At 61.0% G+C, this 22,500-nt stretch overlaps 2 non-coding genes across 2 annotated transcripts; both read left to right on the top strand.

The window, feature by feature from the left end:
* Positions 1 to 11,286: 11,286 nt before the first annotated feature.
* LOC131860549 (5S ribosomal RNA) lies at positions 11,287 to 11,405 on the top strand. The gene has a single exon (XR_009359643.1). It is a non-coding gene; the product is annotated as a 5S ribosomal RNA (ribosomal RNA).
* A 7,817-nt stretch (positions 11,406 to 19,222) lies between these two features.
* Positions 19,223 to 19,341, top strand: LOC131860792 (5S ribosomal RNA). Its single transcript, XR_009359885.1, has one exon. It is a non-coding gene; the product is annotated as a 5S ribosomal RNA (ribosomal RNA).
* The last annotated feature ends 3,159 nt before the right edge of the window (positions 19,342 to 22,500 follow it).

Here is a 22,500-nt window from a genome sequence, read left to right as displayed (position 1 = left end):
TTGGGGCGACTACCAGTGCCAACCCCTTATCCCGCGACGCGTCCGACAAAGAGAACGTTCCAAGGCGGCAGAGGAGGTTACCAGCCGAAGGATGCAGTAGCAATAACAGGTATAGTTCCGCGGCGGCCGAGAAGACTCACCGCATAGGAATCGGGATGCGAGGCGAGGGATGCGGCGGGAAGGCCCCGACGGCTAAACGGAAGAGGCTGCAGGGCCGCCTCGGAATGGTCCAAGCATCGGATGCGATTGGGACGACTACCAGTGCCAACCCCTTATCCCGCGATGCGTCCGATACACAGATAGTTCCAAGGCGGCCGAGGAGCCTCACCGCATATCAATCGGGGTGCGAGGCGAGGGATGGGGCGGGAAGGCCCCAACGGCTAGACGGAAGAGGCTTCAGGGCCACCTCGGAATGGTCCAAGCATCGGACGCGCTTGGGGCGACTGCCAGTGCCAACCCCTTATCCCGCGATGCGTCCGATACACAGATGGTTCCAAGGCGGCCGAGGAGCCTCACCGCATAGCAATCGGGGGTGCGAGGCGAGGGATGGGGCGGGAAGGCCCCAACGGCTAGACGGAAGAGGCTTCAGGGCCGCCTAGGAATGGTCCAAGCATCGGACACGCTTGGGGCGACTACCAGTGACAGCCCCCTATCCCGCGATGCGTCCGATACGAAGATGGTTCCAAGGCGGCCGAGGAGCCTCACCGCATAGCAATCGGGGTGCGAGGTGGGGGATGCGGCGAGATGGCCCCAACGGCTAGACGGAAGAGGCCACAGGGCCGCGTCGGAATAGTCCAAGCATCGGACGCGCTTGGGGCGACTACCAGTGACAACCCCTTATCCCGCGATGCGTCCGATACGAAGATAGTTCCAAGGCGGCCGAGGAGCCTCACCGCATAGCAATCGGGGTGCGAGGTGGGGGATGCGGCGAGATGGCCCCAACGGCTAGACGGAAGAGGCTGCAGGGCCGCCTCGGAATAGTCCAAGCATCGGACGCGCTTGGGGCCACTACCAGTGACAACCCCTTATCCCGCGATGCGTCCGATACGAAGATAGTTCCAAGGCGGCCGAAGAGCCTCACCGCATAGCAATCGGGGTGCGAGGTGGGGGATGCGGCGAGATGGCCCCAACGGCTAGACGGAAGAGGCCACAGGGCCGCCTCGGAATAGTCCAAGCATCGGACGCGCTTGGGGCGACTACCAGTGACAACCCCTTATCCCGCGATGCGTCCGATACGAAGATAGTTCCCAGGCGGCCGAGGAGCCTCACCGCATAGCAATCGGGGTGCGAGGCGAGGGATGCGGCGAGATGGCCCCAAAGGCTAGACGGAAGAGGCTGCAGGGCTGCCTCGGAATAGTCCAAGCATCGGACGCGCTTGGGGCGACTACCACTGCCAACCCCTTATCCCGCGATGCGTCCGATACACAGATAGTTCCGAGGCGGCCGAGGAGGTGGGGGATGCAGCGAGATGGCCCCAACGGCTAGACGGAAGAGGCTGCAGGGCCGCCTCGGAATAGTCCAAGCATCGGACGCGCTTGGGGCGACTACCAGTGACAACCCCTTATCCCGCGATGCGTCCGATACACAGATAGTTCCGAGGCGGCCAAGGAGCCTCACCGCATAGCAATCGTGGTGCGAGGTGGGGGATGCGGCGAGATGGCCCCAACGGCTAGACGGAAGAGGCTGCAGGGCCGCCTCGGAATGGTCCAAGCATCGGATGCGCTTGGGGCGACTACCACTGCCAACCCCTTATCCCGCGATGCGTCCGATACACAGATAGTTCCAAGGCGGCCGAGGAGCCTCACAGCATAGCAATCAGGGTGCGAGGCGAGGGATGCGGCGAGAAAGCCCCAACGGCTAGAGGGAAGAGGCTTCAGGTCCGCCTCGGAATGGTCCAAGCATCGGACGCGCTTGGGGCGACTACCAGTGACAACCCCTTATCCCGCGACGCGTCCGATACACAGATAGTTCCAAGGCGGCCGAGGAGCCTCACCGCATAGCAATCGGGGTGCGAGGCGAGGGATGCGGCGAGAAGGACCCAACGGCTACACGGAAGAGGCTTCGGGGCCGCCTCGGAATGGTCCAAGCATCGGACGCGCTTGGGGCGACTACCAGTGACAACCCCTTATCCCGCGACGCGTCCGATACACAGATAGTTCCAAGGCGGCCGAGGAGCCTCACCGCATAGCAATCGGGGTGCGAGGCGAGGGATGCGGCGAGAAGGACCCAACGGCTACACGGAAGAGGCTTCGGGGCCGCCTCGGAATGGTCCAAGCATCGGACGCGCTTGGGGCGACTACCAGTGACAACCCCTTATCCCGCGACGCGTCCGATACACAGATAGTTCCAAGGCGGCCGAGGAGCCTCACCGCATAGCAATCGGGGTGCGAGGCGAGGGATGCGGCGAGAAGGACCCAACGGCTAGACGGAAGAGGCTTCGGGTCCGCCTCGGAATGGTCCAAGCATCGGACGCGCTTGGGGCGACTACCAGTGACAACCCCTTATCCCGCGACGCGTCCGATACACAGATAGTTCCAAGGCGACCGAGGAGCCTCACCGCATAGCAATCGGGGTGCGAGGCGAGGGATGCGGCGAGAAGGACCCAACGGCTAGACGGAAGAGGCTTCGGGTCCGCCTCGGAATGGTCCAAGCATCGGACGCGCTTGGGGCGACTACCAGTGACAACCCCTTATCCCGCGACGCGTCCGATACACAGATAGTTCCAAGGCGGCCGAGGAGCCTCACCGCATAGCAATCGGGGTGCGAGGCGAGGGATGCGGCGAGAAGGACCCAACGGCTAGACGGAAGAGGCTTCGGGTCCGCCTCGGAATGGTCCAAGCATCGGACGCGCTTGGGGCGACTACCAGTGACAACCCCTTATCCCGCGACGCGTCCGATACACAGATAGTTCCGAGGCGGCCGAGGAGCCTCACCGCATAGCAATCGGGGTGCGAGGCGAAGGATGCGGCGAGAAGGACCCAACGGCTAGACGGAAGAGGCTTCGGGTCCGCCTCGGAATGGTCTAAGCATCGGACGCGCTTGGGGCGACTACCAGTGACAACCCCTTATCCCGCGACGCGTCCGATACACAGATAGTTCCAAGGCGGCCGAGGAGCCTCACCGCATAGCAATCGGGGTGCGAGGCGAGGGATGCGGCGAGAAGGACCCAACGGCTAGACGGAAGAGGCTTCAGGGCCGCCTCGGAATGGTCCAAGCATCGAACGCGCTTGGGGCGACTACCAGTGACAACCCCTTATCCCGCGACGCGTCCGATACACAGATAGTTCCGAGGCGGCCGAGGAGCCTCACCGCATAGCAATCGGGGTGCGAGGCGAGGGATGCGGCGAGAAGGACCCAACGGCTAGACGGAAGAGGCTTCAGGGCCGCCTCGGAATGGTCCAAGCATCGGACGCGCTTGGGGCGACTACCAGTGACAACCCCTTATCCCGCGACGCGTCCGATACACAGATAGTTCCGAGGCGGCCGAGGAGCCTCACCGCATAGCAATCGGGGTGCGAGGCGAGGGATGCGGCGAGAAGGACCCAACGGCTAGACGGAAGAGGCTTCAGGGCCGCCTCGGAATGGTCCAAGCATCGGACGCGCTTGGGGCGACTACCAATGACAACCCCTTATCCCGCGACGCGTCCGATACACAGATAGTTCCGAGGCGGCCGAGGAGCCTCACCGCATAGCAATCGGGGTGCGAGGCGAGGGATGCGGCGAGAAGGACCCAACGGCTAGACGGAAGAGGCTTCAGGGCCGCCTCGGAATGGTCCAAGCATCGGACGCGCTTGGGGCGACTACCAGTGACAACCCCTTATCCCGCGACGCGTCGGATACACAGATAGTTCCGAGGCGGCCGAGGAGCCTCACCGCATAGCAATCGGGGTGCGAGGCGAGGGATGCGGCGAGAAGGACCCAACGGCTAGACGGAAGAGGCTTCAGGGCCGCCTCGGAATGGTCCAAGCATCGGACGCGCTTGGGGCGACTACCGTTGCCAACCCCTTATCCCGCGATGCGTCTGATACACAGATAGTTCCGAGGCGGCCGAGGAGCCTCACCGCATAGCAATCGGGTTGCGAGGCAGATTATTGGGAAGGGAACCCCCTGGGATGCGGCTCAAGCAGTGCCCAAAGGGACTGGAATGCGGAATCACATCGAGAGACCCAAATGCTATACGAGGGCTCAAATCGAATTATCGATTTGGCCACGACATGGACGCATCGGAACGACTACCTTTGCCGAACCACTCGCAATTGCATCCATACCGAAACCAATAGACATTTCCGTTAGAGCCCTCGCATAGCATTCGGGAATCTCGCATGCCCCTCTAAATCGACCAATGCTGGCGCTCAATGAAAATCCGAGCGCTACCACCGTTCGAGCGCCAGCATTGGTCGAGTTAGAGGGGCACGGGGGAGAATGCTCCAGTCAACACCTCCCCTATATAAGTTATTTGTCCGATTCTCGCACAACCGTAGTCTGCCTCGTCGAATCAAACAACGGTCCCAGATTCCGACTTCCGTTCCGTAGAGACCCAAAAGCTAGATGGAGGCTCGCAAGAAAGAGAGTCGGCGCATAGCAATCGGGTTTCTCGAACGTTTAGGGACCGAGCTCACTTGCGGATAGGGCAAAATCCGCCAAGCAACCCAAAAGCTAGACGGGGGCTCGAATCGAATCGCCTAGGCGGCCACAACAACGACGTGTTGGATCGACTACCAGTGCCAAACCATTCAGCAAGACTAGTCTGTGTCGAGGCCGGATAGAGATTCTCAGAGAGCGCCCGCATAGCATTTAGGAGACCTGCCGCGTCCCTCACACTCGACAAATGGTGGTGCACGTTTATAAATCCGAGCGATCCCAACCCTTTCAAGCACCAACATCGGTCGAGATAGAGGGGCACGGAGGGGGCTGCGTGAGACAACACAGTCCCCTATATAAGTTATTTGTCCGATTCTCACACATCCGAAGAATGGTCATCAAATCGGACAACAGCCCAAACTTCCGACTTCCGTCCCAGAAAGCCCAAGAGCTATCTAAAACGTTCATGGCCGGAACTCGATCGCGGCTATACCAGTCCGCCAAGCAACCCAAAAGCTAGACTGGAGCTCTAGTCGAATCACCTCTGTGGCCATTGCAAGGACGTGTTGGAGCGACTACCATTGCCGAACCATTCCGCAGGTCGAGTCCATACCAAGGCCGCATAGAGATTCACGATGAGCTCCTGCATAGCAATCAGGAGACTTGCCGTGTCCATCACAATCGATAAATCCTGGTGCAAGATTTTTGCATCCGAGCGCTCCAACCAGTCGAGCACCAGCATCAATCGACATAAACGGGCACGGGGGGAGGATGCTCGAGAACACTACCTCCCCTATATAAGTTATTTGTCCGATTCTCAAGCAGCCGAAGTCTGGTCATCGAATCGGGTCAAAGACCACAACTTCCGACTTTACCCACAATGCAAGTCATCGAATCGAACATCGGCCCCCGAGTCGGACTCCATGCGTATGTCAGGTCATCGGACCCAAATTCCGCCTTCCTGCGCATGGCGGGCCATCAATATCAACTCGGTCATCGGACCCAAACTCCGCCTTTTTGCGTATGGCACGCCTTCAAATCGGTCATCGGACCCAAATTCCGCCTTCCTGTGCATGGCGGGCCATCAACATCAACTCGGTCATCGGACCCAAATTCCGCCTTTCTGCGCATGGCACGCCATCAACTCGGTCATCGGACCCAAATTCCGCCTTCCTGCGCATGGCAGGTCATCGGACACAAATTCAGACCTCGCCAATATGCCTACGTATCGAATCGGTCATCGGACCCAACTTCCGACTTCATCCATACTGTAGGGTCTTTGAGGTTGGCGCGGTGCGCTCAACCCAGGGAGTCGACCCATCGAAGCATACACCTCCCCTATATAAGCTATTTGTCCGATTCCCACACCTGTGTAGTTTGCACCTCTGACCAGGACATCGACCCCAACTTCCGAACTCGACTGCAACGACGGCACCAGCGCCTTGGTGCGCACCTTGCGACGCACAGTCCCAACATTCGCCTTCCTGCACATGGCAGGTCATCGGACCCAAATTCCGACCTCGCGAGTATGCCTACATATCGAATCGGTCATCGGACCCAACTTCCGACTTCATCCATACCGTAGGGTCTTTGAGGTTGGCGCGGTGCGCTCAACCCGGGGAGTCGACCCAACGAAGCATACACCTCCCCTATATAAGCTATTTGTCCGATTCCCACACCTGTGTAGTTTGCACCTCCGATCAAGACATCGACCCCAACTTCCGAACTCGCCTCCAACGACCGAACCAGCGCCTTGGTGCGCACCTTGCAACGCACAGTGCCAACATTCGCCTTCCTGCACGTGGCAGGTCATCGGACCCAAATTCCGACCTCGCGAGTATGCCTACATATCGAATCGGTCATCGGACCCAACTTCCGACTTCATCCATACCGTAGGGTCTTTGAGGTTGGCGCGGTGCGCTCAACCCGGGGAGTCGACCCAACGAAGCATACACCTCCCCTATATAAGCTATTTGTCCGATTCCCACACCTGTGTAGCTTGCACCTCCGATCAGGACATCGACCCCAACTTCCGAACTCGACTAAAAAGACCGCACCAGCGCCTTGGTGTGCACCTTGCAACGCACAGTGTCAACATTCGCCTTCCTGCACATGGCAGGTCATCGGACCCAAATTCCGACCTCATGAGCATACCTACTAATCGAATTGGTCATCGGACCCAACTTCCGACTTCATCCATACCGTAGGGTCTTTGAGGTTGGCGCGGTGCGCTCAACCTGGGGAGTCGACCCATCGAAGCATACACCTCCCCTATATAAGCTATTTGTCCGATTCCGACACCTGTGTAGTTTGCACCTCCGCTCAGGACATCGACCCCAACTTCCGAACTCGCCTGCAACGACCGAACCAGCGCCTTGGTGCGCACCAAAAGTGCGCACTTTTGGAGGGCACTTTTGTGCGCTCCAAAGGTGCGCACTTTTGGAGGGCACTTTTCTGCGCTCCAAAGGTGCGCACTTTTGGAGGGCACTTTTTGGAGGGCACTTTTCTGCGCTCCAAAGGTGCGCACTTTTGGAGGGCACTTTTTGGAGGGCACTTTTCTGCGCTCCAAAGGTGCGCACTTTTGGAGGGCACTTTTTGGAGGGCACTTTTCTGCGCTCCAAAGGTGCGCACTTTTGGAGGGCACTTTTTGGAGGGCACTTTTCTGCGCTCCAAAGGTGCGCACTTTTGGAGGGCACTTTTTGGAGGGCACTTTTCTGCGCTCCAAAGGTGCGCACTTTTGGAGGGCACTTTTCTGCGCTCCAAAGGTGCGCACTTTTGGAGGGCACTTTTTGGAGGGCACTTTTCTGCGCTCCAAAGGTGCGCACTTTTGGAGGGCACTTTTTGGAGGGCACTTTTCTGCGCTCCAAAGGTGCGCACTTTTGGAGGGCACTTTTTGGAGGGCACTTTTCTGCGCTCCAAAGGTGCGCACTTTTGGAGGGCACTTTTGTGCACTCCAAAGGTGCGCACTTTTGGAGGGCACTTTTCCTGTGCTCCAAAGGTGCACACCTAGGTGAGCACCTTCGACCACACCTTGTAGCACACCAAACTCTGACTTTCGACTTCATCCGCAATGCAGGGTCTTTGAGGTTGGCGCAATGCGCACAACCAGGGGAGTCGACCCATCAAACCCAACACCTCCCCTATATAAGCTATTTGTCTGATTCTCATACATGCGTAGCCTGCAGGAGCAATTAGGACATCGACCCCAACTTTCGGCTTCTAAACGAAAACAAGGTCTTTGAGGTTGGTGTAATGCGAACAACTAGGGGAGTCAACCCATCAAACCCAACACCTCCCCTATATAAGCTATTTGTCTGATTCTCATACATGTGTAGTCTACAGGAGCAATTAGGACATCGACCCCAACTTTTGACTTCTTAACGAAAACAAGGTCTTTGAGGTTGACGTAATGCGCACAACCAGGGGAGTCGACCCATCAAACCCAACACCTCCCCTATATAAGCTATTTGTCCGATTCTCATACATGTGTAGCCTGCAGGAGCCATTAGGACATTGACCCCAACTTTTGACTTCTTAACGAAAACAAGGTCTTTGAGGTTGGCGTAATGCGCACAACCAAGGGAGTTGACCCATCAAACCCAACACCTCCCCTATATAAGCTATTTGTCTGATTCTCATACATGTGTAGCCTGCAACAACGATTAGGACATCCACCCCAACTTCTGAATTCGTCTGCGTTGACCGCACCAAAGGTGCACGCCTTGGTGCTCACCAAAATCCGACTTCCGACTTCTTCTGCTATGCGGGGTCTTTGAGGTTGGCGCAGTGCGCACAACCAGGGGAGTCAACCCACCGAATGCAACACCTCCCCTATATAAGCTATTTGTCTGATTCTCATACATGCGTAGACTGCAGCAATGATTAGGACATCCACCCCAACTTTTGACTTCTTAAACAAGACAGGGTCTTTGAAGTTGGTGCAGTGCACACAACCAGGGGAGTCGACCCATCAAACGCAACACCTCCCCTATATAAAGCTATTTGTCCGATTCTCATACGTGTAGTCTGCAGCAGCGATTAGGACATCGACCCCAACTTCCGAATTCGTTTGCATTGACCGCACCAAAGGTGCACGCCTTGGTGTGCACCCTGGAGTGCACTTTGGTGCTCACCTCGGTGCACACTTTGGTGTGCACCTCGGTGTGCACCAAAGGTGCGCACCTTGGAGCGCACCAAAGGTGTACACTTTGGAGCGCACCACATAGGGTCTTTGAGAGGTTGGCGCAGTGCGCACACCAAGGTGGGTGTTGAGGTGCGTGCCGAGGTGGGTGGGTGCTAGGGTGCGCTCCATGGTGGGTGCCAGGGTGGGTGCGTGCTAGGGTGGATTCCAAAGAGGGTCATAGGGTGGGTGCCAAGGTGGGTTGGTGATATAGTGGGTTCAAAGGTGGGTACTAGGGTGGGTTCCAAGGTGGGTCACAAGTTGGGTGCCAGGATGCGTGGGTGTTAGGTTGGGTGCCAAGGTGGGCTCCTGCGTGGGTGGGTGCTAGGGTGGGTTTCAAGGTGGACGCGAGGGCGGGTGCCAAGGTGGGTAACAAGTTGGGTGTTAGGATGGGTGAGTGCTAGAGTGGGTGCCAAGGTGGGTGGGTGCTAAGGTGGATGCCAAGGTGGTTCACAGGGTGGGTGGGTTCTAGGGTGAGTTCCAAGGTGGGTCACAGGTTCAGTGCTAGGGTGGGTGTCAAGGCGGGTGTCGAGGTGCCTGGGTGCTAGGGTGTGGATGCCAATGTGGGTCATAGGGTGGGTACTAGGGTGGGCTGCAATGTGGGTGCCAAGGTGGGTAACATGCTCGGTGGGTTCTAAATTGGGTGCCAGGGTGGGTGTGCACCCACCTTGCCCGAGGTGGGTGCCAAGGTGCCAGTGTGGGTGGGTGCTAAGGTGGATGCCAAGGTGGGTGAGAAGGTGGGTGATAGGTTGAGTGGTAGGATGGGTGGGTGCCAAGATGGGTCACAGGGTGGGTGCAAGGGTGGGTAGGTGCTAGGGTTGGTGTCAGGGTGGGTGGGTGCTAGGTTGGGTTCCAAGGTGGGTGCGAGGGTGAGTGTCAAGGTGGGTCACAGGTTAGGTGCTAGGATGGGTGAGTGCTAGGGTGCAAAGGTGCCAGGGTGGGTGCTAGGATGGGTCGATGCTAGGGTGAGTGGCAAGGTGGGTCCACAAGTGTCAAGGTGGGTGCCGAGGTGGGTGCCAAGTCGGCGACTGCTATGGTGGATGCCAAGGTGGGTCACGGGGTGGGTGCCAAGTTGCTAGGTTGGGTTCCAAGGTGGGTGCCAACGTGGGTGCTAGGGTGCGTGGGTTAAAGGGTGTGTCACAACGTGGGTGCCAGGATGGGTGCGCACCCACACTGGCCAAGACGGGTGCGGGTGCAAGGTTGGGTTCCAAGCCCGGTCACAGGCTGGGTGCTAGGATGGGTGGGTGCCAAGGTGGGCACCAGGGTGGGTGCACCCACCCTGGCCAAGGTGGGTCACGGGGTGGGTCCTAGGGTGGGTAACGGGGTGGGTACTAAGGTGCGTGCCAAGGTGGGTCATAGGGTGGGTGCCAAGGTGGGCACCAGGGTGGGTGTGCACCAACCCTAGCCAGGGTAGGTCACGGGGTGGTTGTCGGGGTGGGCGTCAAGGAGCCAAGGTGGGTGGCAAGTAGCCAAGTTGCGTGCCAAGGTGGGTGTCGGGGTGGGTGCCAAGGATCCAAGGTGGGTGCCAAGGAACCAAGGTGGGTGTCTGGGTGGGTGCCGAGGTGGGAGCCAGGGTGGGTCCCAAGGTGAGTGCAAAGGTGGGTGCCAGGGTCAAGGTGAGTGCCAATGTGGGTTCCAAGGTGCCAGGGTCAGGGTGAGTGCCAATGTGGGTTCAAAGGTGCTAAGTTGGGTGCGAGGTTGGGTGCGAGGGTGGGTGGGTGCCAAGGTGTGCTAGGTGGAAGCCCGGGTGGGTCGGCATCCCATGGGTGTCGAGTTGGGTGCCTGATGGGTGCTTCTTGTCAAGTTTTAGTCGTCGGGACTCATTTCGAGCCTTAGAGGTCGTTTCTTGTCCGGTTGCCCTGTCTTCGACCTGGGAACCCAATTTTGGTCCTCGGGTCCCATTTTTTTTTGTCTCGCATCCCACTTTTGGCCTGTGGCCTTTTCGGGGTCGATTCTCGTTTTGGGCATCAGAGCATGTTTCTTCTCCTAAAACCCAATATTTGTTTATTAAGTCTCGGAACACATTTTTGTTCTCGTGGACCCATCATGGGTCTTGGAACGCATTTGTGGTCCTTGGGTCCCATTTTGCATCCCGAAACTTGTGTTTTGGTGCTTGATCCCTATTTTGGGTGCCCACCTTGCACCAAGTGCGCACCCGGGGCAAACCGAGCGCCTTGGTGCACCGGGGCAAGATCGAGCGTGCACCCGAGGCGCCCCGAACATGCACCAAGGTGCACTCGGCCCACATGTGAGCGCAGGTCGTTGCGCCCGAGGTGGTGTGTGGGCACCGCGTTGCAGACGGGACACTGCACGCACACGACGCCCCCTCCAGGTGCACGCACGTAGGCCGGGCCGGGTGCACACCCGACGCCCTAGCAAGGTGCGCGCACCCGGGCAGGGCTCACACTTGGCGAACGGGGCGCACTTCGCGAGGGAGGGTGTGCACCTCGACGGGGGTGGGTGGCCGGGGTGGATTCGCACGTGGGTCGCGGTTTGCTAAGTACACACTGCGACAAGCTCATAACGGGTGCGATCATACCAGCATTAGTGCACCGGATCCCATCAGAACTCCGCAGTTAAGCGCGCTTGGGCCGGAGTAGTACTGGGATGGGTGACCTCCCGGGAAGTCCCGGTGTTGCACCCTTTTTTAGTTTTTCGCCGGGCGTCGCAATGCTATTTGAATAAACCTTTTGCCCGTTTGCGTTCTCGTCGGGGCCGGGCCGGGCCGGGGTGCGCTGCCCGCACTACCGCGCGCGCGGGGGCGACACCGAGCGCGCACCCGAGGCACCCCGAGCACACAGGCCACGGTGCAACCCGGGCGTTGTGCGCGCACCCCGGTGCGCCCGAGGTGCTGCGCGCGCACCCAGGTGAAATCGGTGTGCACCTCGGCCAGTGCGCGCTCGGTCGAGTCGCGCACGTTGGCCAAGGTGCACGGTGATGTTTCTTACTCTAAGGTTCCGCACCAGACGCCCGGGACAGGTGAGCGAAGCTGGGCGGGGCCGGGTGCGCGGCCGGGGCAGGTGCACGCAGCTGGAGAGAGCTTTGGAGCACACTTCGGAGCGCACCAATGATGCGCTCCATTCAAAAGTTTCCTGAAAAGGCAAAAAAAGTTGAGATTATAGAATTTCCCACTTGAGAGATTGTAAAAAAAAAAAATTTAAAATGAAGGAAACGCGGGTGCCAAGGTGTGCGCAGCCCAGCCAAGGTGTGCGCACCAAGGCGCCCACCCTGGCGAAGGTTCACGCAAGGTGCGCACCCGAGGCAAACCGGACAATTAACCCAACTTTCGACTTCGCGCGCACCTTGGAGCGCACTTCGGAGCGCTCCTTGGTGCGCACCAATCTTGGGCACCTCGGAGTGCACCATGGCGCCCACCAAGGTGCGCACCCGGGGCAAACCGAGCTCCGACTTCGTGCGCACCTTGGAGCGCACGAAAGGTGCGCACCATGGCGCCCACCAAGGTGCGCAGCCCAGCCAAGGCGTGCGCATCAAGGTGCGCACCCTGGCGAAGGTGCGCACCCGGGGCAAACCGAGCTCCGACTTCGTGCGCACCTTGGAGCGCACAAAAGGTGCGCAACCCAGCCAAGGTGTGCGCACCCCGGTCAAACCGAGCTCCGAATCGTGCGCACCAGAGGTGCACGCCATCGTGCGCACCTTGGAGCACACTTCGGAGCCCTCCTTGGTGCGCGCCGATGTTGCGCACCTCGGAGCGCACCCGGGGAAAACAATGCAATTAACCCGACTTTCGACTTCGTGGGCACCTCGGAGCGCTCTCGGGTTCGCACCTCGGAGCACACCGAGGTGCGCACCTTTGATGCGCTGCCTTCACCAATTTCCAGAAAAGGCAAGAAAACATTGAGAAGGTGTGCGCACCGAGGTGCCCACCCTGGCGAAGGTGCACGCGAGGTGCGCACCCGGGGCAAACCGGGCTCCGACTTCGTGCACGCCGCACCTTGGAGCACACTTCGGAGCGCTCCTTGGTGCGCACCAGGGCGCGCAACCCAGCCGAGGTGCCCACCCCGGCGAAGGTGCACGCGAGGTGCGCACCCGGGGCAAACCGGGCTCCGACTTCGTGCACGCCATGGTGCCCACCGCGGCGAAGGTGCACGCGAGGTGCGCACCCGGGGCAAACCGGGCTCCGACTTCGTGCACGCCGCACCTTGGAGCACACTTCGGAGCGCTCCTTGGTGCGCACCATGGTGCCCACCAGGGCGCGCAACCCCGCCGAAGGTGCACGCGAGGTGCGCACCCGGGGCAAACCGGGCTCCGACTTCGTGCACGCCGCACCTTGGAGCACACTTCGGAGCGCTCCTTGGTGCGCACCATGGTGCCCACCAGGGCGCGCAACCCCGCCGAAGGTGCACGCGAGGTGCGCACCCGGGGCAAACCGGGCTCCGACTTCGTGCACGCCATGGTGCGCACCGCGGCGAAGGTGCGCACCCGGGGCAAACCGGGCTCCGACTTCGTGCACGCCGCACCTTGGAGCACACTTCGGAGCGCTCCTTGGTGCGCACCAGGGCGCGCAACCCAGCCGAGGTGCCCACCCCGGCGAAGGTGCACGCGAGGTGCGTACCCGGGGCAAACCGGGCTCCGACTTCGTGCACGCCGCACCTTGGAGCACACTTCGGAGCGCTCCTTGGTGCGCACCATGGTGCCCACCAGGCCGCGCAACCCAGCCAAGGTGTGCGCACCAAGGTGCACGCGAGGTGCGCACCCGGGGCAAACCGGGGTCCGACTTCGTGCACGCCGCACCTTGGAGCACACATCGGGGCGCTCCCGGGTTCGCACCGGCGTTGCGCACCGTGGTGGGCACCTCGGAGCACACCAAGGTGGGCAGCGAGGTGCGCACCTTTGATGCGATGCCTTCACTAATTTCCATAAAAGGCAAAAAAAAAACGAGATTTTAAAATTTCCGTTTTGAAAGATAGTGAGAAAAAGGGAATGCTGGTGCCATCTTGAGCCCGCCCTGGTGCGCAGCCCAGCCAAGGTGTGCGCACCAAGGTGCCCACCCTGGCGAAGGTGCGCGCCCGGGCAATTAACCCAACTTCCAACTTCGCGCGCGCCAGGGTGGGAGCGCACCCAACAACCGGGCCTGGGAAGAGCCAATGCGAGAAACCCCACCAAACGCTCTGACAAAAAAAGAGGGGGCGCTCCAGTAACCCCGCTTCGGAGCGCACCCTGGGCAAACCCAGCCAAGGTGCCCACCCCGGCCAAGGTGCAGGCGAGGTGCGCACCCGGGGCAAACCGGGCTCCGACAACGTGCACGCCGCACCTTGGAGCACACTTCGTAGCGCTCCCGGGTGCGCACCTCAGAGCACACCAAGGTGGGCAGCGAGGTGCGCACCTTTGATGCGCTGCCTTCACTAATTTCCAGAAAAGGCAAAAAAAAAAGGAGATTTTAAAATTTCCGTTTTGAAAGATAGTGAAAAAAACGGAACGCGCGTGCCATCTTGAGCCCGCCCTGGTGCGCAGCCCAGGTAAGGTGCCCACCCTGGCAAAGGTGCGCACCCGGGCAATTAACCCTACTTCCGACTTCGTGCGCGCCAGGGTGGCAACCGGGCCTCGGAAGAGCCAATGCGAGAAACCCCACCAAACGCTCCGACAAAAAAAGAGGCGGCGCTCCAATAACCCCGCTTCGGAGCGCAGCCGGGGCAAACCCAGCCAAGGTGCCCACCCCGACGAAGGTGCACGCGAGGTGCGCACCCGGGGCAAACCGGGCTCCGACAACGTGCACGCAGCACCTTGGAGCACACTTCGAAGCACTCCCGGGTGCCCACCGGCGTTGCGCACCGTGGTGGGCAGCGAGGTGCGCACCTTTGATGCGCTGCCTTCACTAATTTCCAGAAAAAGGCAAAAAAAAATGAGATTTTAAAATTTCCGTTTTGAAAGATAGTGAAAAAAAAGGAACGCGGGTGCCATCTTGAGCCCGCCCTGGTGCGCAGCCCAGGCAAGGCATGCGCACCAAGGTGCCCACCCGAGGTGCACACCCGGGGCAAACCGGGCTCCGACTTCGTGCAGGCCGCACCTTGGAGCACACTTCGGAGCGCTCCTTGGTGCGCACCATGGTGCCCACCAGGGCGCGCAACCCAGCCAAGGTCTGCACACCAAGGTGCCCACCCCGGCGAAGGTGCACGCGAGGTGCGCACCCGGGGCAAACCGGGCTCCGACTTCGTGCACGCCATGGTGCCCACCGCGGCGAAGGTGCACGCGAGGTGCGCACCCGGGGCAAACCGGGCTCCGACTTCGTGCACGCCGCACCTTGGAGCACACTTCGGAGCGCTCCTTGGTGCGCACCATGGTGCCCACCAGGGCGCGCAACCCAGCCAAGGTGTGCGCACCAAGGTGCACGCGAGGTGCGCACCCGGGGCAAACCGGGGTCCGACTTCGTGCACGCCGCACCTTGGAGCACACATCGGAGCGCTCCCAGGTTCGCACCAGCGTTGCGCACCTTTGATGCGCTGCCTTCACTAATTTCCAGAAAAGGCAAAAAAAAACGAGATTTTAAAATTTCCGTTCTGAAAGATAGTGAAAAAAACGGAACGCGGGTGCCATCTTGAGCCCTTCCTGGTGCGCACCCCAGGCAAGTTGTGCGCACCAAGGTGCCCACCCTGGCGGAGGTGCGCGCCCGGGGCAATCCGGGCTCCGACTTCGTGCACTGCATGGTGCCCACCAAGGCGCGCAACCCAGCCAAGGTGCCCACCGCAGCGAAGGTGCACGCGAGGTGCGCACGCGAGGTGCACACCCGGGGCAAACCGGGCTCCGACTTCGTGCACGCCGCACCTTGGAGCACACTTCAGAGCGCTCCTTGGTGCGCACCAGGGCGCGCAACCCAGCCGAGGTGCCCACCCCGGCGAAGGTGCACGCGAGGTGCGCACCCGGGGCAAACCGGGCTCCGACTTCGTGCACGCCATGGTGCCCACCGCGGCGAAGGTGCGCACCCGGGGCAAACCGGGCTCCGACTTCGTGCACGCCGCACCTTGGAGCACACTTCGGAGCGCTCCTTGGTGCGCACCATGGTGCCCACCAGGCCGCGCAACCCAGCCAAGGTGTGCGCACCAAGGTGCACGCGAGGTGCGCACCCGGGGCAAACCGGGGTCCGACTTCGTGCACGCCGCACCTTGGAGCACACATCGGGGCGCTCCCGGGTTCGCACCGGCGTTGCGCACCGTGGTGGGCACCTCGGAGCACACCAAGGTGGGCAGCGAGGTGCGCACCTTTGATGCGATGCCTTCACTAATTTCCATAAAAGGCAAAAAAAAAACGAGATTTTAAAATTTCCGTTTTGAAAGATAGTGAGAAAAAGGGAATGCTGGTGCCATCTTGAGCCCGCCCTGGTGCGCAGCCCAGCCAAGGTTTGCGCACCAAGGTGCCCACCCTGGCGAAGGTGCGCGCCCGGGCAATTAACCCAACTTCCAACTTCGCGCGCGCCAGGGTGGGAGCGCACCCAACAACCGGGCCTGGGAAGAGCCAATGCGAGAAACCCCACCAAACTCTCTGACAAAAAAAGAGGGGGCGCTCCAGTAACCCCGCTTCGGAGCGCACCCTGGGCAAACCCAGCCAAGGTGCCCACCCCGGCCAAGGTGCAGGCGAGGTGCGCACCCGGGGCAAACCGGGCTCCGACAACGTGCACGCCGCACCTTGGAGCACACTTCGTAGCGCTCCCGGGTGCGCACCTCAGAGCACACCAAGGTGGGCAGCGAGGTGCGCACCTTTGATGCGCTGCCTTCACTAATTTCCAGAAAAGGCAAAAAAAAAAGGAGATTTTAAAATTTCCGTTTTGAAAGATAGTGAAAAAAACGGAACGCGCGTGCCATCTTGAGCCCGCCCTGGTGCGCAGCCCAGGTAAGGTGCCACCCTGGCAAAGGTGCGCACCCGGGCAATTAACCCTACTTCCGACTTCGTGCGCGCCAGGGTGGCAACCGGGCCTCGGAAGAGCCAATGCGAGAAACCCCACCAAACGCTCCGACAAAAAAAGAGGCGGCGCTCCAATAACCCCGCTTCGGAGCGCAGCCGGGGCAAACCAAGCCAAGGTGCCCACCCCGACGAAGGTGCACGCGAGGTGCGCACCCGGGGCAAACCGGGCTCCGACAACGTGCACGCAGCACCTTGGAGCACACTTCGAAGCACTCCCGGGTGCCCACCGGCGTTGCGCACCGTGGTGGGCAGCGAGGTGCGCACCTTTGATGCGCTGCCTTCACTAATTTCCAGAAAAAGGCAAAAAAAAATGAGATTTTAAAATTTCCGTTTTGAAAGATAGTGAAAAAAAAGGAACGCGGGTGCCATCTTGAGCCCGCCCTGGTGCGCAGCCCAGGCAAGGCATGCGCACCAAGGTGCCCACCCGAGGTGCACACCCGGGGCAAACCGGGCTCCGACTTCGTGCAGGCCGCACCTTGGAGCACACTTCGGAGCGCTCCTTGGTGCGCACCATGGTGCCCACCAGGGCGCACCCGAGGCAAACCGGGCTCCGACTTCGTGCACGCCGCACCTTGGAGCACACATCGGAGCGCTCCCAGGTTCGCACCAGCGTTGCGCACCTTTGATGCGCTGCCTTCACTAATTTCCAGAAAAGGCAAAAAAAAACGATATTTTAAAATTTCCGTTCTGAAAGATAGTGAAAAAAACGGAACGCGGGTGCCATCTTGAGCCCTTCCTGATGCGCAGCCCAGGCAAGTTGTGCGCACCAAGGTGCCCACCCTGGCGGAGGTGCGCGCCCGGGGCAAACCGGGCTCCGACTTCGTGCACTGCATGGTGCCCACCAAGGCGCGCAACCCAGCCAAGGTGCCCACCGCAGCGAAGGTGCACGCGAGGTGCGCACCCGAGGTGCACACCCGGGGCAAACCGGGCTCCGACTTCGTGCACGCCGCACCTTGGAGCACACTTCAGAGCGCTCCTTGGTACGCACCAGGGCGCGCAACCCAGCCAAGGTGCTCACCCCGGCGAAGGTGCACGCGAGGTGCGCACCCGGGGCAAACCGGGCTCGGACTTCGTGCACGCCGCACCTTGGAGCACACATCGGAGCGCTCCCGGGTTCGCACCAGCATTGCGCACCTTTGATGCGCTGCCTTCACTAATTTCCAGAAAAGGCAAAAAAAAGAAAAAAATGAGATTTTAAAATTTCCGTTTTGAAAGATAGTGAAAAAAACGGAACGCGGGTGCCATCTTGAGCCCGCCCTGGTGTGCAGCCCAGGCAAGTTGTGCGCACCAAGGCACCCACCCTGGCCAAGGTGGGTCACGGGGTGGGTCCTAGGGTGGGTAACGGGGTGGGTACTAAGGTGCGTGCCAAGGTGGGTCATAGGGTGGGTGCCAAGGTGGGCACCAGGGTGGGTGTGCACCAACCCTAGCCAGGGTAGGTCACGGGGTGGTTGTCGGGGTGGGCGTCAAGGAGCCAAGGTGGGTGGCAAGTAGCCAAGTTGCGTGCCAAGGTGGGTGTCGGGGTGGGTGCCAAGGATCCAAGGTGGGTGCCAAGGAACCAAGGTGGGTGTCTGGGTGGGTGCCGAGGTGGGAGCCAGGGTGGGTCCCAAGGTGAGTGCAAAGGTGGGTGCCAGGGTCAAGGTGAGTGCCAATGTGGGTTCCAAGGTGCCAGGGTCAGGGTGAGTGCCAATGTGGGTTCAAAGGTGCTAAGTTGGGTGCGAGGTTGGGTGCGAGGGTGGGTGGGTGCCAAGGTGTGCTAGGTGGAAGCCCGGGTGGGTCGGCATCCCATGGGTGTCGAGTTGGGTGCCTGATGGGTGCTTCTTGTCAAGTTTTAGTCGTCGGGACTCATTTCGAGCCTTAGAGGTCGTTTCTTGTCCGGTTGCCCTGTCTTCGACCTGGGAACCCAATTTTGGTCCTCGGGTCCCATTTTTTTTTGTCTCGCATCCCACTTTTGGCCTGTGGCCTTTTCGGGGTCGATTCTCGTTTTGGGCATCAGAGCATGTTTCTTCTCCTAAAACCCAATATTTGTTTATTAAGTCTCGGAACACATTTTTGTTCTCGTGGACCCATCATGGGTCTTGGAACGCATTTGTGGTCCTTGGGTCCCATTTTGCATCCCGAAACTTGTGTTTTGGTGCTTGATCCCTATTTTGGGTGCCCACCTTGCACCAAGTGCGCACCCGGGGCAAACCGAGCGCCTTGGTGCACCGGGGCAAGATCGAGCGTGCACCCGAGGCGCCCCGAACATGCACCAAGGTGCACTCGGCCCACATGTGAGCGCAGGTCGTTGCGCCCGAGGTGGTGTGTGGGCACCGCGTTGCAGACGGGACACTGCACGCACACGACGCCCCCTCCAGGTGCACGCACGTAGGCCGGGCCGGGTGCACACCCGACGCCCTAGCAAGGTGCGCGCACCCGGGCAGGGCTCACACTTGGCGAACGGGGCGCACTTCGCGAGGGAGGGTGTGCACCTCGACGGGGGTGGGTGGCCGGGGTGGATTCGCACGTGGGTCGCGGTTTGCTAAGTACACACTGCGACAAGCTCATAACGGGTGCGATCATACCAGCGTTAGTGCACCGGATCCCATCAGAACTCCGCAGTTAAGCGCGCTTGGGCCGGAGTAGTACTGGGATGGGTGACCTCCCGGGAAGTCCCGGTGTTGCACCCTTTTTTAGTTTTTCGCCGGGCGTCGCAATGCTATTTGAATAAACCTTTTGCCCGTTTGCGTTCTCGTCGGGGCCGGGCCGGGCCGGGGTGCGCTGCCCGCACTACCGCGCGCGCGGGGGCGACACCGAGCGCGCACCCGAGGCGCCCCGAGCACACAGGCCACGGTGCAACCCGGGCGTTGTGCGCGCACCCCGGTGCGCCCGAGGTGCTGCGCGCGCACCCAGGTGAAATCGGTGTGCACCTCGGCCAGTGCGCGCTCGGTCGAGTCGCGCACGTTGGCCAAGGTGCACGGTGATGTTTCTTACTCTAAGGTTCCGCACCAGACGCCCGGGACAGGTGAGCGAAGCTGGGCGGGGCCGGGTGCGCGGCCGGGGCAGGTGCACGCAGCTGGAGAGAGCTTTGGAGCACACTTCGGAGCGCACCAATGATGCGCTCCATTCAAAAGTTTCCTGAAAAGGCAAAAAAAGTTGAGATTATAGAATTTCCCACTTGAGAGATTGTAAAAAAAAAAAATTTAAAATGAAGGAAACGCGGGTGCCAAGGTGTGCGCAGCCCAGCCAAGGTGTGCGCACCAAGGCGCCCACCCTGGCGAAGGTGCACGCAAGGTGCGCACCCGAGGCAAACCGGACAATTAACCCAACTTTCGACTTCGCGCGCACCTTGGAGCGCACTTCGGAGCGCTCCTTGGTGCGCACCAATCTTGGGCACCTCGGAGTGCACCATGGCGCCCACCAAGGTGCGCACCCGGGGCAAACCGAGCTCCGACTTCGTGCGCACCTTGGAGCGCACGAAAGGTGCGCACCATGGCGCCCACCAAGGTGCGCAGCCCAGCCAAGGCGTGCGCATCAAGGTGCGCACCCTGGCGAAGGTGCGCACCCGGGGCAAACCGAGCTCCGACTTCGTGCGCACCTTGGAGCGCACAAAAGGTGCGCAACCCAGCCAAGGTGTGCGCACCCCGGTCAAACCGAGCTCCGAATCGTGCGCACCAGAGGTGCACGCCATCGTGCGCACCTTGGAGCACACTTCGGAGCCCTCCTTGGTGCGCGCCGATGTTGCGCACCTCGGAGCGCACCCGGGGAAAACAATGCAATTAACCCGACTTTCGACTTCGTGGGCACCTCGGAGCGCTCTCGGGTTCGCACCTCGGAGCACACCGAGGTGCGCACCTTTGATGCGCTGCCTTCACCAATTTCCAGAAAAGGCAAGAAAACATTGAGAAGGTGTGCGCACCGAGGTGCCCACCCTGGCGAAGGTGCACGCGAGGTGCGCACCCGGGGCAAACCGGGCTCCGACTTCGTGCACGCCGCACCTTGGAGCACACTTCGGAGCGCTCCTTGGTGCGCACCAGGGCGCGCAACCCAGCCGAGGTGCCCACCCCGGCGAAGGTGCACGCGAGGTGCGCACCCGGGGCAAACCGGGCTCCGACTTCGTGCACGCCATGGTGCCCACCGCGGCGAAGGTGCACGCGAGGTGCGCACCCGGGGCAAACCGGGCTCCGACTTCGTGCACGCCGCACCTTGGAGCACACTTCGGAGCGCTCCTTGGTGCGCACCATGGTGCCCACCAGGGCGCGCAACCCCGCCGAAGGTGCACGCGAGGTGCGCACCCGGGGCAAACCGGGCTCCGACTTCGTGCACGCCGCACCTTGGAGCACACTTCGGAGCGCTCCTTGGTGCGCACCATGGTGCCCACCAGGGCGCGCAACCCCGCCGAAGGTGCACGCGAGGTGCGCACCCGGGGCAAACCGGGCTCCGACTTCGTGCACGCCATGGTGCGCACCGCGGCGAAGGTGCGCACCCGGGGCAAACCGGGCTCCGACTTCGTGCACGCCGCACCTTGGAGCACACTTCGGAGCGCTCCTTGGTGCGCACCAGGGCGCGCAACCCAGCCGAGGTGCCCACCCCGGCGAAGGTGCACGCGAGGTGCGTACCCGGGGCAAACCGGGCTCCGACTTCGTGCACGCCGCACCTTGGAGCACACTTCGGAGCGCTCCTTGGTGCGCACCATGGTGCCCACCAGGCCGCGCAACCCAGCCAAGGTGTGCGCACCAAGGTGCACGCGAGGTGCGCACCCGGGGCAAACCGGGGTCCGACTTCGTGCACGCCGCACCTTGGAGCACACATCGGGGCGCTCCCGGGTTCGCACCGGCGTTGCGCACCGTGGTGGGCACCTCGGAGCACACCAAGGTGGGCAGCGAGGTGCGCACCTTTGATGCGATGCCTTCACTAATTTCCATAAAAGGCAAAAAAAAAACGAGATTTTAAAATTTCCGTTTTGAAAGATAGTGAGAAAAAGGGAATGCTGGTGCCATCTTGAGCCCGCCCTGGTGCGCAGCCCAGCCAAGGTGTGCGCACCAAGGTGCCCACCCTGGCGAAGGTGCGCGCCCGGGCAATTAACCCAACTTCCAACTTCGCGCGCGCCAGGGTGGGAGCGCACCCAACAACCGGGCCTGGGAAGAGCCAATGCGAGAAACCCCACCAAACGCTCTGACAAAAAAAGAGGGGGCGCTCCAGTAACCCCGCTTCGGAGCGCACCCTGGGCAAACCCAGCCAAGGTGCCCACCCCGGCCAAGGTGCAGGCGAGGTGCGCACCCGGGGCAAACCGGGCTCCGACAACGTGCACGCCGCACCTTGGAGCACACTTCGTAGCGCTCCCGGGTGCGCACCTCAGAGCACACCAAGGTGGGCAGCGAGGTGCGCACCTTTGATGCGCTGCCTTCACTAATTTCCAGAAAAGGCAAAAAAAAAAGGAGATTTTAAAATTTCCGTTTTGAAAGATAGTGAAAAAAACGGAACGCGCGTGCCATCTTGAGCCCGCCCTGGTGCGCAGCCCAGGTAAGGTGCCCACCCTGGCAAAGGTGCGCACCCGGGCAATTAACCCTACTTCCGACTTCGTGCGCGCCAGGGTGGCAACCGGGCCTCGGAAGAGCCAATGCGAGAAACCCCACCAAACGCTCCGACAAAAAAAGAGGCGGCGCTCCAATAACCCCGCTTCGGAGCGCAGCCGGGGCAAACCCAGCCAAGGTGCCCACCCCGACGAAGGTGCACGCGAGGTGCGCACCCGGGGCAAACCGGGCTCCGACAACGTGCACGCAGCACCTTGGAGCACACTTCGAAGCACTCCCGGGTGCCCACCGGCGTTGCGCACCGTGGTGGGCAGC

This window comes from Cryptomeria japonica, unplaced genomic scaffold, assembly GCF_030272615.1.
Source record: "Cryptomeria japonica unplaced genomic scaffold, Sugi_1.0 HiC_scaffold_15, whole genome shotgun sequence".
NCBI lineage: Eukaryota > Viridiplantae > Streptophyta > Pinopsida > Cupressales > Cupressaceae > Cryptomeria > Cryptomeria japonica.
This window is presented reverse-complemented; position numbering and strand designations above follow the sequence as displayed.